We start from the raw sequence: 19,472 nt of genomic DNA on the forward strand, positions 1-19,472 counted from the left end.
TTAGGGGCATTGAGGCGTGCTGGGTCGGGCAGGTTGCTGTCACTTTGGGAAGGCTGGCCTCCAAAAGCCCTGTGTCCCTTCCTCAAGGCATAGCATTTCTGAGGGGAAGTTTCCTAAATGTTGTTGGCAAATAGAGTGGGTTTTTGAAACTAGCTGTTCTTGCATAAAGTAACTGCCGGTATATTTTCAGAGGCAATGAAATTAACCATCCCCGGTCTGTCTCAACCAGCGTCTCTTAGAAGGAGTTTCGCAGGTAGGGCAGGCACTTGGTGCACAAAGTCTGAAATGCAGCAGGTGACACCAGAAAGCTCTGCTTCGCTGTGAGCAGCACACCTGGCGTATGTCAATATGTGAAAACTCAGCGTAGGATTCAAATGACGGGACCAGAAGAGCACTGCTTCACTGTCACCTACCAGGTCTGCTTTCATCTTTTATTTTATCCCGTTGGTTACGATGTAGTCCCATTACTGTGCCTAGTAATAGCCATAATAATGGGTGCATTGGTTCGATACAGGGGGACTTGTCATGTCCTAAAAATAATAAGGCATAGAACATTTAAGAAAGTTTGTCTAGAAACTCCATGTAGAGTTAAATGTAAGATTTTTCAACTCCTGGTCCTTACTCAGAATTCAGGCAAACGCCAGAGCCTCAGACTTGCTCTGTGCTGGAAGGACAGGTTTCTCTCCAGCTCTGCAAACAGGAGTTGAGCAGATCCATGGTTCAGCCCTAACAGGACCATCTGGCATTTTGTTTTATTGTTTTGTTGTGTGGAAAGGTGTAAGACAATGTCTGTGTTTTTACCAAATGGAAAGAATTTCATCAGGAAATGTCTCCACTCCAAACATGCTCAGGTTTTCTTTACTGCAATCAATACAGTTATTCATGGATTTCTGCTCCCAGCTCACTTGTGGCTATATTTAACATATGTCATTGTACTAGGCTACAGTGCTTTAAGAGTGCTTTTTATTGTTGTACAGATGTGTGCTGCAATGAGAGCAGCGTTGTATACAGCCACGGCGTGCTGCATAAATCTGTCTGCTGCTCCTGTGAATGTGAGGGGCTGCTGTGTGGCGCTGGGTTTTGCTGATGGCTGATGTCTGTTTTAAATTCCCGTCGTGGCTGAAGCCTGCTCAGCACATCATCCTCGGTGTGTGCTCAGCAGCACTGCAGCTTTGCATAAATAATTGCTCAGATCATCTGCATGGTCTGTATGGCGCTGAAAATCATTTGCATTAGCTGATGATGAGGCCTAGTGTACATATCCGCTCATTGTGATGGCGTGTCCTCTGTTGACAGAACAGAGCTTGTTTCAGTTCTCAGCCTTCTGGAAGGAGATGGGTTGATGGTTACAAAGGCACCATTGGGAGCATCTCTACTGTGTTTATTGACAAGGATGAACCAACAGCATATATGGAAAGCTAATTGTGTATATTCTTTTTCTCTCTCTAGAAAAGTGGGTAGTTTTTGGTTGAAATATGATGCTAAGCTTGGAAGTCATGGGATTTAAAGCAAAGACTGCTCTGAAGCTGAACATTGGGATTTGGGGGGGTACGTGCGTAGAACCCAATTATTATTCCAGGCTTTGACTAGCCATGGTTGTCAGAAACTTCAGTGAAGAATTCAGATCTCTGGCACCATCCAGAGGGCACTCAGCACTTTTTTGGTAGGTCCCAGCTAAAATTCTGTTGTATCACATTAACTCAGAAATGCTGTAATGCCTGGGATCTAGGATCAACACCTAACTTTCTTGCTTTAGGTTTTGGCTAGGTGTCTCTAAGCAGTGTAGCACCCTATAGCACGTGCTTGGGTCTGAACACGGGCAGCCACAGCTGCATTGTGGTGGCCTGCTCAGAGGGCACACTTTGTGAAGTGTCGTTGAAGCTGCAGCCATGTCTGGGGTTTTCCAAGCACAGTTACCTCTGGAGCATAGCAGTTACAGGATGACAGGCACCAGACAAGCAGCAGTGATGCAGTGTAGTTTGTTTCTGCTGTGCTGCTTCAATAGCACGTGGCTCACTGAGGTGGAGGGCACAGGTGGCTGACAGCCAGTTAGTAGAGGGAAACTTCCACACAGCTGCAGGTGGGCATTAAGTCAATTTTTTTAATGCTAACATAGCAGATAGGACATAATAGGCCAATGTGGCGTTGTTTTGATATTGGCTTCAGGTGTTGTTCCTGTAGGGTAGAGCCAGATCACATGATTTCAAGACAAGCTACATGCAGACTTCTGAGACTACCACAAAAGAAGGATTTATCGTTTCAGTTGCTCTGTTTAATTCTGCAGCTTGCAACTTGAGGGGAAGAAACAGAGTTGCAAGCTTTTTTGAAGTGCTGTCCCACCTGCTCCTGTGGTAAGGCCTTGACCCTGGGGAGGAAGGGGCTCAGGTGAGGGAGGTGCTGCCTCTGTCCCGCCGCGGTCACGTTGCTTTGTGTTTTTGAAGTATCTCTGGTTTTTCTCTATCAAATTGGTTTAGTTTGGATTAGGTTAGAGTAAGCTGTTTCATATTAATGCTGGAAATCTGGTAAAATAACAGATCATGATTTGATCATTTGCTCTGTCAGGAGCGTGCAGCTCTGCCACAGTAACATCAGCAGTAGCAACAACAAACGCTTTGGAGACTGTGAGAGCAATAACCCTTTTCTTTGCTTCACTGCATCAAAGCATGCAATAAGCGCTGTGGGCTCTTGCTTTCCTTTGACCCCCATACACGACATGTGTGGTGCCTTGTGAACATGCACGAGCGTGTCCCTGCGTCTGATGGGGAAGCTGCCGCAGCAAGGTACCGTGAGGTGTGGGGCCGGGGGGAGGAATCGAGACCTCTCTGCTTCCTGAGCCTGCTCTCGCTCGTCTGCGGCCGTGCTCAGCTTTTGTCGGAGGAGACACACATCTCTCCATCTCAGCTGATGTTGCCTTCAGCCGTGGTGGGAGGGCTCAGCGGCTTTAAAAAACGACTTGTCGATTATTCCCCAGGGGAAGGACAGATGTGCTAGAGCTGGTGGCTGCCTGCTAACTTGGCAATGCAGGGGTGTGGCTGTGGGTTAGCCAGGATGCTGTCAAAACCTGATTCAGTGTGCGTGCACGCCCCGTTCATCTTCACTGAAACCCAGCTGCCTTTCGTGTGCTGCCTGGCCGAGCCATGGGTCCTTGCCTTGCTCTGATCTGCCCAGCGGCTCGGGTGGCAAGCTCCTGACATGGGAGTGCTGTGTACAGCTGCAAGGGGAGCAGGCTTCTCATGTAGGAACAGCTCCATTCCTCACTTCTCCGTCACCTAAATGCTAATGCTTTAATCCCCCCCCCCCCCCCCTTTTTTTTAAATAAACAGCCCAGGACTGAAAGTGGAAGTATGACTGAATGGCTGAGGTCATGGGTTAGTGCAAGAGGATCTCATTTTATTCAAATCACAACTGGCCGTGGTTTGCATAGTGAGCACAAATAGAGCTCTGCAGACAGTGGTGTTACCTCCCAGACACAAAAGGGTACATGAGGCAGAAATATTGATGAGCACCCTGCAAAAATCCAGAACAAGCCCTTTCCTGCGAAGTGCTCTGTGTGGGGTGCCTTCACTGATTAATTAAACTGCTTATTCTTGCCTGGCTACGCAGTAGTAAATGACAAGCAGTGGTTACAGTCTTGTGAGCTACAGGATCAAAATTACTCTTGGCCACAGAGTTGGTTCTGTGGTGTAATGGGCAGCACTCTGGACTTTGAATCCAGTGATCTGAGTTCAAGTCTCAGCAGAACCTGTGGGGATGTTTCTCTTTGCCCAGGGAAGTGGTTCAGTCACCGTCCATGGAGGTCTTTAAAAGATGTTTAGATTTAGAGCTTAGTGATATGGTTTAGTGGAGGGCTTGTTAGTGTTAGGTCAGAGGTTGGACTAGATGATCTTGGAGGTCTCTTCCAACCTAGATGATTCTGTGATTCTGGGAGCAGTGTATGGAAGGTTTTTGGGAACATCGCTACGACTATGAGCTGACTTTGTGGGTAGGAATGCCACGACAAATGGGACAGGCAGCTTCAAGCTGCTGGGTGCCATTGGGAGGAGGTGAACATGCAGTGGTAATTGATAGCTTGTGGGTAATCAGCATACCCTGCTATTTCTGTATGAGGCAGACTAAAAAGCTTTTGTGCTGCATATTGAGCTGCAGAAGGGCTGTGCTTCTTTCCACCTGTAGACCCTTTACCAGTTCTTAGTTTCAGAAAACTCCGTGCTGGCCTGTTTTGAACTTCAGCTCTTTCCGATATTCACACACAGCAACTAAAAAAAAAAAACTTGTAGTTTATGTAGCATGACAAATATCATTGTTTTCTCCTGTGCATCTGATTAAATGTTCTAACCACCAGACCGAGGAGGATGGGATGACTCAGGTCTGCTGCCGGCGTTGGGTTTGCCCTCGGTCCCCATGGGAGTTGAGCTGTGGGTGATACAGAGAGCTGCTCGGCGCTGCTGTGAACTTTTGTTCCAAGATGGCCTTTTTTCTAGGCTTATCTGCAGCCGTATGTTGGAAGTACATCTTAACTTCCTGGCTGTCTGGAAGAATGTAACATCCAACATCAGGACGTGCAGCTGGGTTCCTGTGCACAGAGGGGGAAGCAGCACAGCGATGCGTTGCCCACTTCAACTTTTTTCCTCGTTGCTTGCAGAAGTGGTGTCCAGTCAGTACGGTGTTATCCAGGTGGGGGAGCTTTGTTCGGTCTGCAGCATGAGCAAAGACGTATGGTTGGTATACCTAGGAATTAAAGGGTGCTGCCACTGAACTTTCTGCAAAGAGAGTGCTTATTGCAGGAGGTCTTGAAACTCATAGCTAAATATTTGCATTTATCAATTTTGTTCTTTGTTTGGTATATAGGCAGGGTATTTTGTGATGGAACCATATTATTTGCTGGCAGTGGAAAGGAGCAGTCTTGTAAGTGGCTAGCAGAGTAAATAAGCTAAACCAAAAAGCCACATCAAGTGTATTCGCTGCAGTCAATCTTATCTGGATGAAATCATAGCACTGGCTGAGGCTGTCAAAATTTTAGGTGTGTCATACATTGAATATGCATTTATTTCATATTGTGAACTTGGGCAGATCTGGCTGTTTGTGTCTTGAGACAATTAAAAAGTATTTAGAAAGCACCATGGAGCATCTTACAGTTACAGCAGAGCTGTCCATGGCCTCCTAAAAATTGAAAAGCAGACACCTAAGTTGTTTTATGAAACAGCCAGAGGATGAGAGTTTTGGCTAGTGTTTTGGAAGAAATACAGAGCAAATAGTGTGTAGACGTGGTGAGAACATGTGCTGGCTCTTAAGCTGCTGTCTCAGGTGTAGCTCCTCTGTCTCTGCTACACTGTGAGCAGCTGGAGGCAGGGTCTCCATATACCTCCTGACTTCCAAAGTTGGTCCTGGCCTGCTTTGCAATTGACTGTTACTGCATGAGTTTCACTAAAGTCAATTTTTTGCAAGAAAAAGAGCGAGGCCACATAGGTTTCATAACCACTTCATTTAAATCCTTATAATCATTATTCATGTAATTCAGCCGACGCACCTTTTAAATATTTCTGAGTGCTAACGTGTCACAGGGCTCTCCCAGCCTGACAAGGAGTCCTCTCTGTCTCCTGCCTCCTGGAGAAGCTGCGGAGCCCGTCTGCAGCGCGTGGCAGTGTGCTTAATGGGCTCTTTCACCTAAGTGTAAAACTTGGCTGCCAGGTAGGTTTGGAAAGACACACTGCCCTGCTGTTGCACAAAGAAAATTGTTGCTCCTCGGGGAAATAACAAAGTTCAAGTTCTGGTGCCAAACGTTATAGGATGCCGGCACAGAGCGCATTTGCATTCAGAGACCTCTGCCTTGCTGCTAACAAGGACGGATTGTGCAGGAGGAAATCATTTGTTGCCTTCCCTTCAAGACCTGCGCAGTAACAAGTAGTGTTGCTGTTAGAGCTTATTCATTGCCTGAATATTTTTTTTCTTAAGACACCATCAGCTGGCATATTCTGTCTTAAACTGGAAGGAGTCTGTCTGTAATAGATCGCTGTAAAATGATAGAATAATCTCCCTGTTCAGTGACAGTCTGATTTTATGGCCAAAATGTACATAGAAAAAGAAAGAGGATGCTAATTTCTCCTGTATTCCAAGCAATAATAAAGTGGATTTTTGGAGAAGTTAAAAGCTAAAAGGCAAAGCTGCCGAGTAGTTAAAGGCAATTAAAAAGTGTTAATCATTTTACAAAATACCCTTTTTGGCTCCTGACCAAAGGATTAACTCATGGTTTATTGCATATAGAGCTTTCTGTTTAAAAATTGGATTTTTATTTTCTTCATCAGAAATCAAGCGTAAGTTTTTCTTATCTGCCTTAAATAGAGTTTTTGGAAGATACAAAGGACACTGTCCCGGTGAGCTCAAAGAAGGGTTTCTGCTGCTGTTGTAATGAAGGATATGAATTAAAAGCCAGTCTGTGGGAAGTTTCATGAGAGCCTTGGTTAGGAAAGCATCAAGATCTGCCAGGTAGAACGGGTGGGAAGGCCTCCAATACTCAGTGACTACAGAGTGATTCTCTGAGATGGAGATTGCTATACCCTGGGTGCGGATGGAGCCAAGGACGGGAATTTCTCCCCAGGCGCCTTGCTGCTGTTAGGCAGTGCTGCTGCACGGCAGTGTTCGAGTGCTCAGCAAGAATAATGCTTCCTTTCTTCTGTAGTGCCTGTCTCTCCCGCTCTTGCTGAAGCACATCTCAGTGAAATACTCATCAATTACAGCTTTCAAAACGTACTTAATGGTATTTTTTTTTTCCTCATCAGTAATGTTTTCTTGTCCTGGCCAGTTATGTGCAGATTGGTGCTGTAATGGGTGAGTGAAACTTTCCAAGTTCTCTAATAACTTCTATTATCAGCTCAGATGGGAGCCTGTGATCAAATTAATGTCAGGTGTTACTTGCTAGAATTGTACCCAGGATTAATGGAGATCATTAATTCAGCAGATCTTACATCTGCACTGTCTGCTTTAGAAAAAGCATAGATGTTGGAGGATAGAGGTACTTCCTATTTTGTAGCAGCAGCTCAGAGAACCATACACATTAAAACCAGGGTAAAATGGAGCACTGTTGTTGTCTGAGTAGAATTATGTGTGCACATACTAGCTTAGACCAAAATACTTGATAAATCACTGTTACAAACTACAATATGGAGTTCATAGACTACAGCATCCAGCACTGCTTGAATGATTTTGTTGTGTTCAGTGACTCAGTTTGACTCCTCTATAGGTTGTGTTTTACAGGAGTAGGTTTTACATGTGTACATCCCCGCCTGTAAATCAAGTGGGCCATACTTCCACTTCCTAGCAGATAATTCCCAGGATCATGTGGGAGGGTTTTTTCCCATTTTTTTTCTTTGACTCCAGAGACGTGAATTCACACTTTCTTTTGACCTGTTTCCATGTTAGAACAGTTCCTGCATACCTTTCTCTGCAGCCTGCCTCTTTCACAACCGATGTGCCTGCTAGGGGTGAATGAACGGTGAGAGCAGGACTTCCCCTCTCGTAAGCTGCTGCCACATCTGGGTGCTGGCTGGGCAGCAGGAGCGACTCGGTGACTCTTCAGGTGGTGCAAGAAGATTAGCTAAGGTTATTGAGGAGACTTTTTTTCCATTATATTTTCTTAGAACTCAAAGATTTCTGGGTAAACCCAAGCCAGCACGTAAGCCTGTGCTTTAATTTTGTGTTTATGTGTAGTCCTGCAGCTGGTTTTGCTGGGAAAATGCAGGTGCACATGCTTTGGGAGAAGAGTGTCAGAAGAGGGGCTTCCCTTCTGCACTTTTCTGTGTTTAATATGAGCCAGAGCTCTGCTGCTGTCCTCCTGAGGCCTGCCTGCAAGTTTTAGCGCTTAATTACAGTACTCATAGCCATCTCATTTTAATGGTGTAACCCCTCCTTTTTGGGGTTTTATATATTACTTTCCCTCAGCTAGCAATCAGAAGCTCGGAGGCTCATTTCCCTGCTTCCTTGTTTCGGAATGAGTTGTCTTTTTTTTAAGCTCAACTGGAGGATAAGGCCCACGAGTAACTATATAAAAGGCCTGCTTGCCACAGATTGAGGAAGATCATGGGCTTTGTTAACCTTCAGCCCATTGAAACAGAGCTGAGCATTAATTGCAGCTCTGCTGGGCTCAGTACCACCGTACTTGCTTCCTGAGAGAGCCCTGCTTTTGGAAATGAGCTCATATCTGTTGCCCAGGGCAGGCTTTCTCCTTGCCATTAAGAAATGAACGAACTCGAAGCCTGCATTCTGTTGCCTTCAAAGACATTTGTTTGAAGCAGTCAATGACTTCTGTGCTGAAATTCAGACCTGGTGACCTGCTCATTTTTTGTCCAAGTCAAACACGCACCCAACTCAGCTGTTAAAACTCTCGGGCGATCTGGCATCCTGTAGAGCAACATCTAGCTCTTGTGGAAGTACAGTAGACTTATACTAAAATTTTTCAACTTCTTTTTGACCAAAGTAGTAAGAATACATTGTTTTCTTAAAAAGGAATGTGTATTAATAGTCTCTTCAAAAGAAAAAAAGCCACCATCTAAGAAAATCCTGAAGATCATTGATTTGTTTGACTGGTTTTGCTGTGGAAGTTTTGCATTTCAAGTCATTCAGTAGGAGAAAATGAATTGTTATCTCTGTGAAAATATAATTACTGTGTGAGATAACTGGTTGAAAAATTACATTATTTTTCGCATACAGGAACCCTGTCAGATGGTTTGGGAGGAGTTTGATATATGTTGCCTTTACTTAAAGGAGTTGCTGCTCACGGAAGCTCCCAACAGACTGAGTTGGTGTGTTTCCTCTTAGATAAAACTGAATTTCCTATCTACGGCTTGGCAGTCACCTGTCGGCTACAGAATATTTAGAATGAGAAACACCTTCCTTTGCTATTTTTTTCCTGAACACTTGCTTCTTGATTGTTAATGCCATTAGCAATGTAATGCTCAGAAAATGATCTGCCCCTGACAGAGCAGCAGTGTGTTTATGCTTTAGATCAGTGAGGGAATCTTCAAAAAAAAAAAGAGATTCTGCATATGTAGCTTTTTCTTTTTCTAGGATAGTAAGTCTGCAAAGATCTCCAAAAGTGCTGGTTTTATTCCAGCAAGTGGGAAGCTTTTCCATATGCTTGGATGAGAGCCAGCCTGCAACATCCCACTAGTTTACAGTTTCCATGTTGGTTTACTTGAATACATCGTATCAGAAACTGAAGTGCATACTACTCTGATGTATTTAAAATTTAAAAAATAAAAACAAAAAAATGTTGCTACTTTATTTTCCCCTGGTCCAGGCTGCCAGGAAGACATCAGGCTTGTGTTGAGATTCCTGCCAGTTAGCTTCAGTTGTATTTTAAAGGCAATTCATGGATCCTAGTATAGTAAAAACCAACTCAACTTATTTTTCTCAGTGAGCCTCTCATGGCAATTATGTGTGGCTTGAGCAGTGAAAATCTAGCATATGATAGCTAAGGATAACTTGTGCAGTATGCATATGGGTGTAGAGCAGCCCTTCGGAAAGGACGCAGCGGTCATAACTCACATGACACCTTTAGTCCTTACCTTCTGCTAGCTCCCAGCCTCTCAAATGCAAAAATAAATCTATAGAAATAACCCCACTGAAACTGAAGTTTGGCCCTGAAAAGGGGGGGGCTCAAATACAGATGAGCATCATGACAAATCTTTGGTAGCCTTAAGTGATGGTTCCCTGCTTCCAGGAGATGCCCATAAAATATATGAATTGTACTTCTTTTTCCTTTGTGCTTTATCCATACAGGTGGCAGCCTAGGTAGCATGGGCTACCTAGCGATCTTTCCCCCCGTTGGCATGTCAGAAAGGCATGAGTATTAGCCTCTTCCCTTGCTAAAAGCAGTGCTTGGTCTAGAGTTGGTGGAATACAAGGCTGCAGAGCTGTCCTGCGTTGGTTCAGGATGCAGTGCCTTATCCATCCCGCCTGTACTTCAGCTGTGCTTTCCCTGTGGCCATGAACTGCTCTGGACACTCTGCAAGTGGTCGTTGCCGTCCTGTCACCTGTGTGTGTCACTGCCCCAGGGACCAGCGCCGGCTGCTGGCAGGGGGGGCTCGGGGCCGATCCTGCACCCCAAGGGCATGCCCCGTGCCCCAGCAGTCCGGGCTGTGGGATTTTGTGTTCAGCGATAGCATCTGAGTGGATTTCTTGCCCGTGAAGGAGTTCCTCTCTGAAACAATGACGTGTCGGCTGCGTCCCCGCGGCTTGGGTGTTATTGAATGCTGAGCATTTTCTTCCACAACCAAAAAGGAAGTTGTAGTTTCGCAGGGAGCTACTTGCCTCTTGTTCCACAAGGAAGAAGGTGGAATGTGCTTTCTTTTCTTTTTCCCCCTCCTTACTGGGTAAGCAATTATATCACAGAAAGGAAACGCCTGCAGTGATTAGGTGCTGTAGCCAAAAGGTTTATCAAACTACTAAAGCCATAAAACGGTGTCATTAATGGTGGAGTGGTAACAGCAAATTGGCCTTTCAACTCCCAATGAAAAATCTGCGCAGCATTGAGAAATAGTGTAAAGACTCAAATCCTTGACTGTAGGTATAACTCTACAACAAAAGCCTTGGGTGACCAATACGTTTCTAAAGGTATGTATCTGCACGAGCACGCTTCCTAAATGTGGGCAGTGGAGGGATAGTACTACAGTTTACTTTGAGAGATAATTATGGAAACTGAGTGGCATGCTGCACGATTATAATTGTATGCCCAAACGAGCACTCTCCAGACCCAGTCGCTTACGCTGCAGTGCTCAGCCCAAGACAGGCTTACAAAGGAGCTTTTTCATGCGGGATGCTTGGCTCTCATTGTGTTTGTATTATTCCACAAGAATGCAAACCTTAAAAAGGCAGGCCAAGTCAGTAGGAGAGTAGTAGGTTCAGTTTCAAATAGGAATCTGAAGCCTTTGAAATGCTTCTGTCCCCGTGGTATATGGCTGTCTCTTGTTGCACGGATGTGTTGTCGCTAGGGCTTTGCATCTTAAAGCAGGGTGCTATGAAGTTTGGTTATGGTAGTTTCAGACCAAAGGATGAGCCTTTAGGGCTACATGAAATACCATTTTTGTAGCAGGCATGGCTCTGTTACTTGGAGGTAATGTGCCTCAGTGTCTTTGTCAAAATACGTTGATATCCTCATGGCAAGTGTCTGCTCTCAGCACATCCTGAGAATATTGTAGCTTTGATTTACTTAAGCAGCTATTTTAGTTAGAGAGATGTGCTATTATGGGATTTACACAGAGCCTGCATTAGCCCATAAAGTCAGCCTTCAGCCTCCCTCAAATAACGTGATACGGAGCAAAACCTTTCCAAATGGATCCTGGATGCAGTGATAACATATTTGTTCATACAGATTTTTAGGCTGCATTCAGAGATGCTAAAAACACAGACAGATTTCAAATGATGATTTAATTGTTTACAAGTGAATGTTTTCTGCGGCATACAAAAGAGAGGAACTAATCCCAAAAGGCTTTTTGATATAACTTCAACAGATGATTTCCTGACATTGTTATATATCCTGGTTTAAGGCGATGAATAATTAGCTATTTAAGTTTAAAAAAAAAAAAATACCTTGAGAACTAGATGTCAGCTGAAAAACTGTCAGTAAATTTGGAACAGCTTTGCATGTCAAGTTAATTATAGCAATGAATAAAAGGAATTACCAGGAAAATGAACCGTGCAGTATGCAGTTTCTAACTTCAGTTTCCCCACGGTTCCTCCTGTCTCATTCTCCAGATTCCTAGGGTGCTCGTGATATTATCAAGCTGTGGCGTTCCCTTTCACAAGCTCCTTTACTGTGGGCAGCTCTTTCTTACTATTTACTCCACTTCATCAGTGTGCAGTCAATTGAAACTTTACATTCAAGGATTTCCCCCCTCCAGCCCCAGATGCATTAATAGCAGCTTTTGTCTGGCTTCCTGAAATATGGAAAGCCACTTAGCATACGGCTTCAGGTCCGGGCAATGCCCGGAGCCAGGCAGCTCTGCTGAGGGCAGGTTCTCCTGTCCTCTGCATCCAGCAAGCTGCTGGTTTCCCCCCCAGTAACAGCGGCTACCTTGTTTTTTCCAGCGTGGGTCGGATGGGTTCGTTCTCTGCGTACAGTCAGCAGCAAAGCAGCTGCTGGTTCTATGGACTGAACAGTTTGTAGGGTTGGGTGGTACTGAGTGAATTGCGGTAAAGCGTTCTGGAGCGTTTCTAACAAGAACGTTGTTTCTGAAAATGTGATCTCTGCATGCGTCTGTGTAAAGGCACTGTGGGAATGCAAGCTATTCAGGGTCGTAATTCATTAAACAGGTGGGACTAAATGAACTTTCTTTTGAAATGCAGATGCATGAAGTTATTTTCAAGTTGTGTATTAAAGTTGAGAATACGATTGGGCTGAATCTCATGACACCAACGTGTGTGGAAGGACTGATTGCCGCGAGGTGAGTGGGAATGGAGGAATCAAGTTAAGAACTCCTGATAGCCTGGGCAGCATCACGGCAGTATCTGCAGGGCCATCCCGTGTCTAGATGGCAATTGCTGTTTGATGCAGAATGTCTGTCTTGGTATCCTGAAGTGGCAGGCGTCAGGTTGCTCCTGTCAGCACGACTAGTGAGCCAAAGCCATGCTGGAGACCTGGGTTACAAGGGAGGGAGAGGCTCTTTGCCAGAGGCAGCTGGGCTTTTTAGGGGAGGAGGCTTATAGAACATAGATCACGCGTGGGCCAACAGCAGTGGTGCACGGGAGAAAGAAGAAGGAAAAAAAAAAGGAAATTGAGGATGGGGATGAGAGGTTCCTCACTCACCGTGTCTCCACGCAGGCAGCAAGCAGCAGCAAAGCCACTTTGCACTGGGTATTACTGCACCCTGTTATGCATGTGCCTGTCTCTTGCCATACTGTTTAAATGCCTGGTGTGCAGCAAGGCTCGGTCAAGGATGCTTTAAAATCAGTGCTGTTGGGCATTGATAACCCGTGTCCCATTTCAATATAACAACATTGTCTTCAGCCAGACAGTTCATCATGAGTGCATGCTTCATGTATGTCCAAAATAACGATCGTTTTTGGCAGAAATAGTTCTCCTACCGATACAGCATAAATACAGTAGAAGTGCTCGCCAGCTCAGTGGCACCAGGACGAAACTCAGCTCCTACTGCGTGTTCCTAAGTACTTGGCTGTTTGTGAGGGGCTTAATGGCATCACATGAATGGATTGGTAGATAAATGAAGGATTGACTAAGCTAATCTCTGTAAGAATCCTCTTTAATGAGTTAATGAGGTGTTCTTAGGGCTCCCCACACACACAGATGGTGATGAGAGTTTTTTCCAATTTACCAAGTGGTGAACTTGGATCTGCGTTCAAGCTGATAACAGAAATGATGGGGAAGTTCTGCTCTTGAGGGAAAGATGTTTTAGTTCTGGCAGTAAAACTGCAGAGGGGAGCCAAAAGTGCTGCCCTACCTGCATATTCCTTACCTTTTCGTGTAGCATGTGGAGCAAACCCGAAGTGTGGTGCTCAACTTCACTCAGTACTTGAAAAGTCTGCAAAGCAGTAGCTGTGCTTCAGACGTGGCTGGTTCATTGAAACATGATTGATCTGTTGCATCCTCTAAAGATCAGTGTTACCAAACGATGCGTTCAGAAATTTCCCAGGAAGACACAAAATGATGTTCTGGTTTTTATTTTCCTTCCCTGTTAAAGCTTGAATGCAGTAAGTTTAAGATGAGGAAATGTCTGCTTCTAAATTGATTCATCAGGGACACTCCTCCATAAAATCGGGATGTTTTTCAGCTAAAGCAGGGAAAGGAGGAAAGTGAATCTTGGTGGAATTCAGGGCGTTGGGGTGTTTGTCGCTGGGATCGTGTTCTGGCCGTACCCGGGTGAGAGGTCGCACGCTGCCTCCCGTAGGTGGGCTGTTGCTGGTCTGACATGTGCAGGGCGAATCCATTATCAGGAAACAGAAAGTTGTGAGTGTTTGCGGGGCGAGGGGGGAGAGGTTTTACAGAAGTTTTTTTTTCCATTTTCTCCCTGGCAGCACCCGGCTCCTCTGGCCGCTTCCTGTCACCTGAAGGCAGCCGTGCATCCATCAGGCACAATCTGGCTTTAATGCAATCTTCAGATTTCATTAGCGTGCTCTTTACTCCCCGTTCCAGGTCATTAATGAATTTGTTCAGTGAGACCTCCCCTCAGCTCAATACAATGCCATTTATCATTGTTTGTTTACAGTCCTGCAGCCAGTTCCCGATTCCAGGGCTGTGCACTGGTCCTTTCCAAGTCTTCTTGAATTAAATTCTTAATTAGGATTTAGTGAGACACGGTATCAGATGCTGTCCTGAACTCCAAAAATATGATCTCTGCCATGTTCTTTTTAGTCGTGCTATCTTCAACTCTATCAAAGAACAAATAAAGCAATTAAATTTGTCTGGCAGGCTTTATAAAGCTGTACAAGCTGCTCATCCTCATTCTGTCACCCTCAAGATTTTTAGCTGGATTTTCTTAACAAAGATAACTTCCCGTGGCATTTTTTTTTTCCTTTTCCATTTCCCTCCTGAAAGACCTCGGGCTATGTGCCCTGCCACACGCTGTCATCATCTTATTTTTTGAAAGATCCTGTGCATGCTGATAGCAGGATGGAAACGCTGCATGCCTGACCCAAGATCTACCAGGATGCACCACTCGAAGTTTCCATTTAATGCTTTTCTTTAATATGTTGCTTAGCGCAGGCTTTAATTTTCTTCTGGTAACTTATTTGTCTGGAAAATTTAGACAGATTATCTATCTCTGCTAGGTTAGCATTGCACGTCGTCTTACAGGTTTGCATTTCATGTGGGAATTTGTCTGCGGCCTGGACCTGGGGGAGACGTTGCAGCCCGTGAGGAGAGCTGAGCAGCACGGCCACCCTGTGGCTCCTGCCAGCCCTGTTCCTGCCAGCCCTTCATCAATGATTAAGGAGTGCAGGACAATTGACCCTTGTTCTGAAAGGGTACGAGACATCATTCTTAAGCACAGATTCAAGGAGGTAGTGTTGGGGCAGTTATCCTGTGTCATGTCAGGGCTGAAAGATAAGCCTGCCCCGAGTTAATAAATAAAAATATGAACTTTCCTTCTGCCCGTGCCTGCGAGGCAGAGCGTGCGGCCTGGGCAGCCAACACATTGAAAAGGTGGAAGCAGCACATGGACAGGCATTGTATGGACCGGGGAAAGCATCCTGATGTGGGTTTTAGGCCCAGCTGAGGCAGGGGTCTTGACCGCACAGTGGGGCTGGCCCCAGGCCGCTTTCGGGAGCTGGAACCTCTGGGGCTATGGGTGGGATTTGTTCAGAATAGGGCCTCCGGGGATCAGTCCCCAGCAGATTCAGTCTGGGACTAAAGCACTTGGTGAGGTGATATGGGTTGACTTGGGGTAATGGTTTTTAGGGAAGTGTTGGTGGGTTCTGGGCTATTTGTGAGCGCAGGCTGCGGAGGAGCCATTGCCTGCGATGTGAGGGCCCTGCTGCAGCTCGGGCCTGTGAAGGGCTGCGGCCTGCTACAGAGCTCCAGCAGCCGAGGGAGCAGCTTCGTGCTGCTGGGGAGCAGAGTGCTGGCAGCTCTTAGGGCCAGCTCAGCTGCTGGTGACCACGCAGCCCTCTGTTGGGCAGAAGGCACGGGTGCTGTGCTCCGGTCCTGGGCAGCTTCTTGCCTTTGAAGGAGCTGTCCTGGTTTACTGTACCAGCCGAGAATTAGAGCCATTTCTGCTGCAGCCGTCAGCTATAAAAGAGGCTGCGACTGTTTCTGGAGGTGAAATATCCAGAGTCCATATCCAGAGGCGTCAGGTACATCTGTTTTTCAACTGGAATGTTGCGTGCTGCAAGTTGCTCAGCACAGAGGGAGTAATCTTCAGCAATCTGTGTAAAGCTGCTCAGGACTAAGTAGCTGCGAACTGATATCTCTATTAAACAGTCTCAAGTCCTGCTGACTTCTTTCAAGTTAAGTAAGCATAAAAATACTGGCCTTTCCTACAGCTGCCCTGTGCCTGAGTCAAAATGACCTGTCAGCCCAGGCTTCTTCACCTTTTCAATACTGTTTTCACAGGCTTAATAGCTGAAGCCCTTTCTGTCACGAGGAGCTGTCATGGTGTGGCAGGGTGTGGGTGAACCTTTGCCGCACTTCACGTATGAGGTGATGAAATTATTCATTGTTGGGCTGTTTTTATTTGCTTTTACTTGGGTTATCCTAACTTCATAACCCAGGCAGGGCCCTGTGCACTCTGAAACTGAGTGGGGAGGAGAGCTGTAAGCATTTGGGGTCTCGGGTTCTGCTATTTTTTTTAATTTTTTGTGTTGTAAATGGTATCTCATCAAGAGTTCCCCCTCTCCATGGTTTTACTGCATGTGCACCCTTCCCCTTTCAGTAGGTATCTTTTTATGGTTTGTTTCTTTGTCTGCACCCGACAAAAAAGTAGGTTGCAGGTGACTTCAATGCATTTATATTCTCATGTTTTTTTCTTCTTAATATCTACCCAGGACTCTCCAATGAGTAGGCTATAATCGCAGGCAGGGAGAAGGGCTTAGGGCTTGCTGAGTACAATGTGCACCAAGTGCCTGTGTTGTGTACTGGAGGGTCCTGGCCAAGGTAGCGCTTCCGTGGAGCTGCTCATGAAATTCTGTCGCATTTCAGTGAAGTCCTGGCCTGAGCTGCCCTCCCACTCTTCAGCAAGCTAGATGAGGAAATGAAGTTGCTTAAAAATATTGATTCATTGTTAGTTAGGATCAGTTCTCCAGTTTGGTTCACCCCATGGCCACGCAGCCATTTGGTTTGTCAGAGGTAGGGGTTGGCAGAGGCTGCGCGGGCTGACCTCTCTCCTGAGGAGCAGGCTCGTTAAGCTGCGGGCAGTAACGCACTAATTGACTTGGGGCTGGAGCAGTCTGATGCCCAGGCATTGTGCACATCCCTGTACGGCCACGTCCCCCTGAGGGTGCCAGCTGACACATGCATCTTCATTGCGATGGCTTCGGCTTGGCTGTGGGATTCTCCCCTCCGCCACCCGGCACTGCCATGCAGGGGCTGGAGCTGTGGCTGCCAGGCTGCTGAGAAGTGCCGTGACCACATCTGGCCACCACGCAACGCATATAAAAACTTGGGTCTGTGGCTTGCAGTGCATAAAGGCCAACTGCCCCTTCTCTGTCCTGTTAGCTCGTGTGATGGGAAGCTGTGTGCTCGCCTTCAGCCTGCCCAGTGCTGGCTGCGCACCCACCCCGTCCTTGGCAGGCGTTGGTTTCCATGCCGCTGTCACTGTGATAGGTAGCAGGAAGATCGCTGTGCTGATAACACAGTAATTTCTTCCTGAGATACACTAGTCATTCAAACAGTGCTCGTGGAGAAAAATGGGGTAAATGTGTGTTTCTAGTCCTGATGTTTCAAGATGAGTCTTTCATTGCATAGTTGTTCTTATGTGTAGTGGGCTTTTTGCTTTTTCTTAGCTCCCTTCTGGAAGAGGGGGGGAAAAAAAGTCAAATAAATAAAGGCTTTTACACCCCTGTGTTAGAGCCTCCAGGACGTGCATTAAGGTGTCCAACAGAAATAATAAATGAGGATTAAGGTGGCCTACGATTACAAGCTGAGCTATTTATGGAATTGGGGTATTTGCTTGAAAAGATCCTTTGCAGAGCAGTTAGGCGCACGTTGCAGAGGCTCTGGGTACGTTACTGCCAGTGTGGCCTTTGTGGCTTTTCATCTTTATGCAAACAATCTTAGGGAGCCTGTTAAAGGTTACTGGGGGGAGGAATGGTAAAAAAAAAATCCAGGCTAACAGACCACCCTGGTGGTGCTCACCCTTCCCCCCCGAGTCACTGCTTGCTGGCACTGGTGCTGCTCGTGAAGGTGGCAAAACCAGATCCACAAGCCCGTTCTCAAGTTTCGACTCCTTTGTCTCTAGATGAAGTCCTGGTGCTCAGGCCCTGCCCCTCAAAGTGTCTGAGCAGGTTGGTGATGCTGCTGCCCTGACCTCTGTGCCTTTTCCTGGGAGGACACGTTGGGGTGACGTCGGGATTGCACCGGTCCAGGCTGGGGCTGCCACAAGTCTCTGTCCCCAAGTAATCTGTTAGGGGGCAAGGGAGGCTGCTGGGGTTGCTTTTATCTGAGGGTTACAAGTAAGGATGCTGAATGCTTCCTATAGAAGATGCTGGTCTTGGTGGCATGTGACATGTCACACCCCGCAGAGTGCTTGGGCCACCCATCCTCGTGCTGACCTTGCTCCTGCCCGGCTTCTGTTCCTCCCCTTAGCAGAGAGAAGGGCAGAAACCTGGGGAAACAGCAGTCCAGGAGGGCTCTTCCACTCCAGCTTTTTACTTTCTGTGACTATCCAAAGGTTTTGAGCCAAGTTTGAGCGTACGGTAGAAACCACAGGCTGACAGGCTAACAAAACACAGGGCCATAAAATGAGTCAGCAGAAGAGCCAAAGCTGCGGTGCCCTGGTGTGGCTGGAGCCCGGGGCTGCAATTTGTAGAACCAGCGCTGCCCACACACAGCGATGCTGCTATGTGGCCCTGCCTCAGAGAGGATGTGTTATGTGTCGCTTTTAGGAGGATGTTTTGTGACTGTCTGAAAACCTGGTGGCACAGCAAGGGGCGCTGCGTTGTCGTGTCGGCAGTTGTTCCTGCTCCTTGTCCCCCTGCCCTGTCCCCAGCTGCTGGGTCGTGCTTTGGGGCTTCTCCCTGTGGCCTCACTGTCCATCCTGAGTCTCGTGCCTGTCCTGAGCTGCTGAAGGGACCAATTGAGCTATAAAATAACACATGAACAGATGAAACAGAATAAAACGAAGAGCATTTGGGGCTGCTTCACATGCGTGGCACTGCTGGGGCAGCAGCGTTGTGGTTTTGGGCACAGGCACCTTCCCCACCATTGCTGCTGCCTGGGCTGCCAAAGCCACCCGCAGGTCGCTGCTGTCTCTGGGGACGGCGAGAAGTGACAAAGCCCTTGTAAACAGGGTGAAAACCAGCACATTGGGCAAAAAAGCTTTTCTGCAGTCTGCCATGCAGGAAATGAAAGCGTCCAGCCCAGCGGTATGGCGGGGGCAGCGAGCGGAGGGCACAGCAGCATTCTGCCTGCCTGGAGGCAGCCTTGGCCCACCACCAAAAATGTGTGTGAGTAGGTTGAGGCATGGATTGGGTTATCAAACCCCATGTCTCTTGAACCAGCACTAGGAAAACATTTTTCTGTGGCGTGGGAGAGAGGCTTATCGTGTGGTTAAGGTCCTAGACGGCGACTTGGGGATTTCAGTCCTAGTTCCACCGTGACCTTGGAGTATTTGGTTTATTGGTCTGTACTCCAGTTCCTCTGGCTCTTCCTATCCTTTGGTTTTGGGAAGGCTGCAGTGTCTGTGAAAGCAGATCTCTCCTGTACAAGATTCTGCACCTTGCATAACGTAGGGTAACCAGAGCTGAGGCCCATGCCGCTGTACATGGTGTCACCTTCCAGTGGGAAATCTGGTCTGGCCCTGATCCGC

General features: G+C 46.7%; 1 protein-coding gene and 1 non-coding gene across 7 annotated transcripts in view; both read left to right on the forward strand.

Annotated features, from left to right (window-relative positions):
- Positions 1 to 19,472, forward strand: part of XYLT1 (xylosyltransferase 1) — a 214,397-nt gene that overhangs the window by 52,086 nt on the left and 142,839 nt on the right. The window lies entirely within an intron of this gene.
- Positions 3,673 to 3,744, forward strand: TRNAQ-UUG. The gene has a single exon. It is a non-coding gene; the product is annotated as a tRNA-Gln (tRNA).

The sequence above is a fragment of the Cygnus olor genome, chromosome 15 (genome assembly GCF_009769625.2).
Source record: "Cygnus olor isolate bCygOlo1 chromosome 15, bCygOlo1.pri.v2, whole genome shotgun sequence".
NCBI classification, from domain to species: domain Eukaryota; kingdom Metazoa; phylum Chordata; class Aves; order Anseriformes; family Anatidae; genus Cygnus; species Cygnus olor.